We start from the raw sequence: 9,473 nt of genomic DNA, 5'->3' as shown, positions 1-9,473 counted from the left end.
CAGGTTGCTGCAGTAGTGTGCGAGAGATTAATTGGTAAGAAAATAAGAAGTCAGAAAAGGTCAGTGCATTAACAAGGACCAAGTCAGATAAAATAACGTCATGAGCAAAGAATGGACCCTTGAGACAGCCTGGATTCAGTTCTTGCAGTTAATACTTTCCAGGAAGTCATATTCCTGGAAGGAGCAATTACTGAATACCCTTCTCAGTTATTCTCTGACTGACCTTCAAACTCTCCCAGGAAAATAGGCCATTAGAAGAAAAGACAAGCTTTTATCATTGATGAAAATAGGTTGAGTCAGGCCAGCTAATGTAAAGGCAGAAGGAGATAACATATTAATTTTACAAACAAAGCAATTTTGGCACCAAGTGCATGGCAACTAAAATCTCGCCAGCACTCTGCATTTGTATCTGACATTTAATTATTTTCCTCAATACTATTTCTGTGGAATTCAGTCCAGGAATAGGTTAGCTGGGGGTTGATTATTATGCATGGAGAGAGAAAAACAACCAGCTATGAGTTGAGTTGGAATTGCGTCATCCTTCACTCTTAATTGAATATTTTGCATAATTTATTACGGAGTCGTCTATGATTAATCCAGTCTATTTTTGCACATGTTTCTTCCGCAGCATTTTAAGCTTCCACAAGATTTTTAACACATCATATATATAAACATGATTTTCTACGTGTTTATAAAGCTAAGTATTAATGGGTATTTTCAAAAAATAAATATGACAAACAAAGTAAATAAAATTCCCAAGTTATCATCAATAATATTTTATTGTCACTTTTTCTTTTCGTTCTGAACTTTTTTTAAAATAAAAATATATGAACAGACAAAAACCTATGGTTCCATCCAACCTGTCAGTTGTGGTGCTTTATGTGTTACAATACATACACTTCCCACTCTCCTGGCATCATGTAATGTCTGTTAATCTTGAAGTGAGGCTTTGATAGGGTAGTTGCTGCGAGTCTGTTCCTCACAACTGGAGAGTCTAGAACTAGGACCGCCAGGATTTTCTAGCCCCGGCCACCGGCGGGATTTTCTGGTCCCGCCGAAGTCAATGGACTTTCGGCTGGCCTACTGCATCCACTGCAACAGGTTCTGCCGCGGCAAGGCCGGACAATCCCAGCCACAGTCTTAGAGTGATACTGCCTCGATCATGTATCATGATTCTAAACTCAAGAGAGCAACCCCCATTGCATTATTGTGAAGTTTATTGGGGTAATTGTAACACCTAAGAATGGATAGGTATGGGGCAGGGGAGAAGTAAAAGCTGTAAACATTTCAAATCCAAGACTCACAAGTTCACTGGTTTTAATGAAAATGAGTGGCCAATTCACTCTGAGGAGGCAGGTCAGTGTTGAAATCTTTTATCAAATGCAGTGTGCTTCCATTTCAACATTTTTTTTTCATTTTTAACTAGTTTTAGTAAAAGGAGGTAGAAAGGGCTGGATCCATAAGTTAAGTGCATTTATTGCACTGCGTAATGGTCAGGGGGACCAGGATTATTTTCTTCAGGTCCAAGAAGCAAATCTCTTCACAGAACCTGTGACTGGTGATCTCTCCCACTCCCACCATCTCCGCACAATTTCCTCTTCCATCCTCCCAAACAATCTCTCCTTGCGATCTACCCCAACCTCTATGACCCTCTAAGTGACATGATCTCACTGCCCACCCTCTCCCCAATCCATCATGTCAACACCTCCCCCCAACTGCCCTCTGGAGATCTATACCCCTCCTCCACCCACCCCAACCCTCCTTTTCTTTTCTTGCTCCTTGTCTGCAGTCTTGGTCTCAAGCTGGCTTGTCAATCAGGCTGGCCATCAGGCAGAAAAATATTTAAAAGGAATCCAGTTGTTTATTGTGACAGGAAATCCTTACTTCCCAGTTTTAGTCAGGAAACCCTTCTTTGTTTCTGCCAACAGGACCCCTGACTTTTAGTGACAGCTTAATGATGTAAATTAAGTGGTACTAACGCCTCTGCAAGAGTCACAAACCAAGTCAGAAAATGGATTCCGAGGTTCCCCGAGAAGCAGAAGTATACTGGTGGTGAATATAAATGCTATTTGACATTGACACATACTACTTTGTTCTGTCTGGGGGTTGGTTTTAGCATTCAGCCCACTTATACAGATCAACAATATGGCTTTCACATTATAGGCCTTTAAACACCTCCCCCCAAATTATGTGAGAACATGTGTTTTTATATAACTGAGCGTTCATACTCTCGCCGCACCTGCTGTAACAAAAGGACAGAAATGTTTCCAAAATGTGAAAAGGACATAATTCTGCCTTCCATTTGATCTGGTTCACTATCACAACTGTCTTTAATGAGCTTCTATCTGTTGCCAATGAGTTTACGTAGTGAATGAAAGGTTATAATTCTTAAGCATGTATTAAAATTCTCCATTCCAAATTGCAACGTGCTTTAATAACAAACTTGGTCTGCAATATAAACAATTATTCCACAGTCATTAAAAAATAATGAAAGGACTACATCGGATAGCCCCAAATAACATATGTGATTATACCATGCCCGATTAAAGTGGTGCAGATAGCACACAAACTCTGTGCTGCCTGCTAATTTCCAAGATTGTAATGTGCATCCCAACGCTAAACACACTGCTGACTGGCTGCACATTCAGCAGAGGGACAAGCTTTTGTCAGGCTGGCACCACTTAAACCACCCTAATCTACTTAAAGTCAGACTGTACCTCTTAAAGTTGAGGTGTATTCTGGTTGCAGCAGGGGCTGAAACTGCTTGGGCAATATTTGAAGACAAGGGAATGTGTCCTTCATACTTTTGAATGCTACTCTGTAGTTGCTAGTGCAGGAAGTGGACCAAAGCAGAGAGCTCAAAGGAACATATGGGGAGCAGGCCATGTTAAGTCCTTCGAGCATGTTCTACCATTCAATGCAATCATGGTGGATCTGCTATCTAACTTCATCAGAGCACCAGGATTCCCTCCAGATAAATGTTCAGAAGATAATGGGTGCAGATGGCACCTCTTCAAATCCCACTTTACCACATGCCTCAATCTGCGATGTTGTACAAGTGGTGATGGTGTAACATAGAAACATAGGACTTAGGAGCAGGAGTAGGCCATTTGGCCCTTCGAGCCTGCTCCGCCACCAAATAAGATCATGGCTGATCTGGTTGTTTTCTCAGTTCCACATTCCTGTCTGCACCCCATAACCCTTGACTCCCTTGTCTAACAAAAATCAATCTCACTCAGCCTTGAATAAATTTAAAGACCCAGCCTCCACTACCTTCTTGAGAAGAGAATTCCACACTCTCATGACTTCTCTGAGGGAAAAGATTACACCTCATCCCTTTTAAAAGGGAGACCTCTTATTCTTAAACTATGTCCCTGAGGTCTAGTCTCCCCGCCAAGAGGAAACATCCTCTAGTCCCCCCAGGATCTTATATGTTTCAATAAGATCACCTCTCATTCTTCTATACCTCCAATAGGTATAGGCCTAATGTGTTCAACCTTTCTTCATAAGATAAGCCCTTCATCCCCAGGATGAGTTGAGTGAACCTTCTCTGAACTGTTTCTAAAGTAATTATATATTTTTTTCAAATAAAGAGTTCAAAACTGTACACAGTACCCCAGATGTGGTCTCACCAAGGCCCTGTACAGCTGAGGTAAAACTTCCCTACTTTTATATTCCATTCCTTTTGCAATAAATATGAACATTCAATTTTGTATTTCTAATCAATTGCCGTACCTGCATACTAAATTTATTTGATTCATGCACCAGGATGCCCAGATCCCTCTGTACTACCAAGTTCTGCAATCTCTCTCTGTTTATGTAGTATACTACTTTTCTATTCTTCCTGCCAAAATGGACAAGTTCACACTTACCTACATTATACTCCATCTGCCAATTTTTTTCTCACTCACTTAACTGATCTATATCCCTTCGCAGACTCTTTGCCTCCTCTTCACAACTTACTTTCTTACCTTTCTTGATGTAATCAGCAAACTTAGCTCCCATACATTCAGTCCCTTCATCCAAGTCATTGATACAGATTGTAAATAGTTGTAAATAGATGAGCACCCAGCACTGATCCCTGTGATACTCCACCAGTTATAGCTTGCCAATCTGAAAATGACCCATTTATCCCTACTCTCTGCTTCCTGTTAACTAACCAAGCCTTTAACCATACTAATATGTTACCCTGCTACACCATGTTCTCGTATCTTGTGTAGCAACTTTTTATGTGGAACCTTATTAAATGCCTTTTGGAAATCCAAGTACATCACATCTACCAGTTCCCTTTTATCCACCTTGAATGTTACTTCATCAAAAAAACTCTAATAGATTATTTAAACACGAATTCCTTTTCACAAAGCTATGTTGGCTCTGCCTGATCACTTTGTGATTTTCTAAGTATCCCGCTATAGCCTCTTTAATAGAGGATTCCAGCACTTTCCCTATCACAATGTTACACTAACTGGCCTATAGTTCCCTGATTTCTGCCTTCCTCCTTTCTTGAATATAGGTTTACATTAGCTATTTTCCAATCTGCTGGAACTAAGGAATTTTGAAAGATTATAACCAATGCACCTACTATCTGTGCTGCCACTTCTTTTAAGACCCTAGGATGCAGGCCATCCGGTCCTGGGGTCTTGTCAACTTTTAGGTCAAATAGTTTTCCTAGCAACTTTTCTCTGGTGATTGCTTTAAGTTCATCCCTCCCTATCACCCCTTGATTTTCAATAATCTTTGCAAAGTTTTCTAAGTTGTCTACCATGAAGACAGACACAAAATACAATTTCTTTGTTTTCAATTATCAGTTCCCCAGACTCACTCTCTAGAGAACCAACTCTAGCTTTAGTTACTCTTTCCCTATTTAAATAATTGTAGAAACTCTTACTGTTTTATATTCAGCAGGTCTGACAGCATCTGCGAAGAGGAATACAGTTAATGTTTCGAGTCCGTATGACTCTTCATCTCTTCTGATGAAGAGTCATACGGACTCGAAACGTTAACTGTATTCCTCTCCGCAGATGCTGTCAGACCTGCTGAGTTTTTCCAGCTATTTTTGTTTTTGTTTCAGATTTTCAGCATCCGCAGTATTTTGCTTTTATCTTACTGTTTTTATATTACTAGCTAGCTTTCTCACATACTCTGCTTTCTGCCTCTCTATTATCTTTTTAGTCACTCTTTGCTGGTTCTTAAAGTCCATCCAATCCTCTGACCCACCACTAATCTTTGCAGATTTGTAAAGTGTTTTATTTTTCAACTTAATACTATCTTGGCTTGCTTATGTAGCGACAGATGATGCCGCCTTCTCAGAGAACCTTTCTTTCTCACTGGGAGAAATCTTTGCTGAGAGCTATTAAATATCTCCTTAAATGTCTGGCACTGCAACTCTACTATCCTACCTTTTAACCTAATTTCCCAGTTCACCTTAGCTAGCTCTGCCTTCGTACCCTCATAGTTACCTTTGTTCAGGTTTAAAACACTAGTCATGGACCCACACCACTCGCTTTCAGACTGAACATGACATTCTATCATGTTGTGATTGCTGTCAGTTAGAGGCTCCCTTACTAGTTCTGCAATTGACTCCTTCAAGTCTGTTTAAGAGAGGGCACTAAATAGAGCAGCAATGTCCAAAATGGGAGGTTGTTCATCCAATCAGCGTTGGACGACGTGTTTGCTCAGCATGTCTCCTACACACAGACATAATGCCTGCGCTATCACCCTTAGGAACGTGATGAGCACTGCAGGCCATGCCAAAATGGTTCAGAGTGTCCCTCCACTATATTTCACCTCAACCACCTCCCATAGCACTGAAACTACCTGCTCCCTGGAGCTGAATTTTGTGGCCTTAACGTCTGTAGTTATAAACATAAAGCATATTGAATTACATTTTTCCAATAAGAATATTTGTAAGAATAATAAAACAGTCTAAAGAATGATAAATACAATCTGTGTGATTCCACAAAAGGAATGTTTAATGGATGATGATTATGGTTTACAGCCAGTAGTTTAATTGTATTTCTTCCTACTGTTCCAGGCATAAACATGGAACACTGAATAAAATGAAGAACACCTCTTTGCAAAACTTAATTAGAACAGCTATATTTCCTTCTGTTCCTCATTGCAGTCAGCACACCTTAAATGTACCTCTCAGTCTCTAAGTAGAGTCCACAAATTAATTGTTTTAGTTGTTTAGTTTGAGTAATTATAACAAAAAATTGAATTAATTGATTTATGTAGCTTGCTGCACTCAGAAATCATTTCTCTCACTCGCAATCGTCAATCTGTCTTTTTGAATGTTTTTCCAAGGATTTATTTGCATGCACAATCCTCCCCCTCTCCCCTCTTGGGAAAGCTAATCAGGAACTGTAGGAGGTCATTATATACCATTAACTTCTATCATTAATTTAATCCTTTTAAATAGACAGGAATAAAGACTAATGGATTCCTTTCAAAAGGAATATTATGGTACAATAGAATACCTAGATGTATAGTCTGAGCATTATTTTCAAGATTTATTTTCATTATGGTTTAATAGAAGAGAAGAGTGAAGTCATTGATCAGTGATGATTTGCCAATTAGTTACAGATTATTTGATATTATTGGATAGATAGTACCATTTTGTTGTCCCTGATGATGACTAACATTTAGAACTTGTGACCCGTGAAGGTGAGATACTCCTTGCTGATATCTGCCCCGCACGTGCTGCTAGGTGCAAAACCTACTGCACGACAGAAAGGATAAACGTGGTGTTTGGACAAGTTTTCTTGAAAGCCACAGATATACAGTAGCAATCAAATGTAAAAAAAAAGTTGATAAAAGTCCAGTATAGAAAATGAGCATGTTTAAGTTTTTAGAATCAGAGAAGGTTTACAACAGAGAAAGAGTCCACTTGGGCCCTCATGTCTGTGCCAGTCTATTCTAAAGCAGTGCAAAATTTTCTTTTAAAGACGCAACGGCTTCTGCCTCAATCATTCCCTGCCGCAAATTGAAGAATCCTCACCACTACCACACAACAGAGGGAATAGAATTTCCCTGTTCACCTACTGGAACCCATCCTAATTTTTAAAACCCCCATTACATTTCTTCTTTGCCCTTTTTGCTCCAATAGAAATAGTCCTAGCATCAAAAGATTTCCTCATAATTATAGATTTCCATTCCTGGCATCATCTTAGTGAATCTGTGTTGCATGCTCTCTGTGGCTTTAATGCCCAAACAGCACACAGTACTCTAATTATGGCTTAACTAATGAATTATACAAAAGTATAATTGCTCTTGCATCTATATTCCTATTTATAAAACTAAAAACGCTGTTGACCTTTTGTACGACTTTACCTGCACTCATATGTTTAAGGAATTGTGTATTTGACCTCTGAAGCTTCTATTCATCCACACCCTTCAGCATCTATTCATATACTCACTCCTCTTCCTTGTTTTAGCCTCTAAAATTTACTACTTTACACTGCAAAACGTTAAATTGTATCTGAAATTCTACTAACCAGTCTATGTTTTCCAGAAGCCTTTTGGAGTCTTCCTCATTAATGCCAAACTTTCTTCTTTTGTATTATTAAAGAATTGTGAAATTGTGTTCTCCATACATAGTCAGAATCAATTATGAATATATACATATAATAGAAACATACAATCAAGAGCAAATGTAAAACCAGCATTGACCCCTCGAGTACACAACTTCCAACCCTTCCCCAGTCCAAGCAGCACCCATTTATGCTTACTCCTTGGTTCCTGCCAATCAACCAGCTTTCCAACCATGCTGTTATATTTATTCACATATTGTATACATTGATTTTTCTAGTGAGCCCCCTTGTAATATCTAATTAAACACATTCTGAAATGCATAGAGCTCAAAAGCATTACTTTATTTAACTGGTCCCTTCTTCAAAAAAATTCAATTCAATGTGTCAACTACAAGTTGCCTTTAATCAATCACTGCTGTCTGTCCTTGCTAAACCTATGCATTTCTAAATGTTCATTAATTTTACCTTGAATTATGTGTTCTAGAATTTGCTCAAACTGCTGTTAGACTAACCTATCTATAGTTGTCTAATATATCCTTCTTGAATAAAAATATCATATTGGCTGCTGTGCAGTCCTATAGCATAATTTAAATATTTGAGCAGGATTGGTTGAAAAATTGTGGGTGGAGCCTCAGCTTGCCCCATACAGATGTCTTTCAACAGTCCAGGGTGCAATCCTCAGGGTCAGATGGTTTATTCACAGCTATTCTGAGCGGAATTTTCCAACCCTGCCAGGGTTTCGTGGTGGGTGGGAGGGAAAATTTGGAGGGAGGCCAAAAATCGGAATCCTGGAGGTGGTGGAGGGGGAAAGCTTGCACATGAAGGTTGGGTTGCACAGAGGCTCATGGGTTGGTGGGTTGGTGGGTTGGTGGGGTGGGGGTGGGGGTGGGGGGAAAGCAGATTGTGTTGTGATCAGTCGTGAAGGAATGGGGGAGCTTATTGAAAGGCAGTCATTGTCCCTGGTCTGGGTCAAAGAGGTTGGAGTAAGAGATTAAAGGCAGTCCTGGGGCTTTCTGGGCAATGCTAATGGGCTATGCATGGCATGCATGTTGTAGTCCCACTCCAGGGAACAGCAAGGCCCATATGCTCAATTGGGATAAGGCACAGCTTGGTGTGCAGGGTGTGTTCATTGTCTTACAGTCAGTGACGGTGGGGTTGTCTGGCTCGGTACTGGGCTGCAGATGGGATGGTCATGGTTAGAGGAGGCACTTGCAGCCTTTAAATGAGGAAAACGTAATAAGGGGGGGTGTGGAATTTGAAGCCCACCTTGGGTGGTTCTCCTCTGTATGTAACCGTGCACACAGCCTCAAGATGGGGAGGGATAAGGTCAACATGGGCACATCAACAATGATGGGTTCAGGTGGGGGAGGGCTGGAATGTCCACCACAATTACAATGGGATCCAGAGTTACTGGGGAGGCTGGAGAATAACTGGAGGGAGGTCTATCTGCACATCACGAGGTTCCAGGAAGATTGGAGGGACCCGCACACTGACAAGGAGAGGGTTGAAGCTGGTCTCAAAATAAAATGGAGCACCACCATCTTGAAACCCTGAAGTTATTGCACAGTTTAAAACGAAATTGGAAAACAATCTGCACAGGAGGGGTCTGAGGCACTGTGGGAGGAGCCCACAGCTGAACTAAGGGGCCCTTTTAGGGGGCACCCTCAAACTGCTTAGAGTCACAACATTGAAATAGAGTCAGAGCTGAGAGGAAAGAGGAAGACTTCTGTGGGAAGGTGCAATTGGAGCCACTGCCTTTTGTTGCACATTTAAGTTGCTCCATTTGAGCATTAACAGAGAGGTATGTGAGAATGGAAAATGCAGGCAACTGTTAAGGAAGCAGAGCTGCTGCATATCTGCCAGATTATCAATGAAAGCTTCTAATGTGCTTTCTCCAGTTGGCATGGATAACGGGCCAAAGGGCATCTGGTCTTTGCTGAA

The 9,473-nt window shown here is 40.5% G+C and overlaps 1 long non-coding RNA gene across 1 annotated transcript; it reads left to right on the top strand.

Moving 5' to 3' along the window:
- Positions 1–1,960: 1,960 nt before the first annotated feature.
- LOC144683263 (uncharacterized) lies at positions 1,961–8,095 on the top strand. Its single transcript, XR_013577213.1, has 2 exons — positions 1,961–2,052; positions 6,035–8,095. It is a non-coding gene; the product is annotated as an uncharacterized LOC144683263 (long non-coding RNA).
- Positions 8,096–9,473: the final 1,378 nt, after the last annotated feature.

This window comes from Cetorhinus maximus, chromosome 8 (genome assembly GCF_964194155.1).
Source record: "Cetorhinus maximus chromosome 8, sCetMax3.hap1.1, whole genome shotgun sequence".
Classification (NCBI taxonomy): domain Eukaryota; kingdom Metazoa; phylum Chordata; class Chondrichthyes; order Lamniformes; family Cetorhinidae; genus Cetorhinus; species Cetorhinus maximus.
Note: the sequence above shows the minus strand (reverse complement) of the source record. Positions and strands in the feature narration are given on the sequence as shown.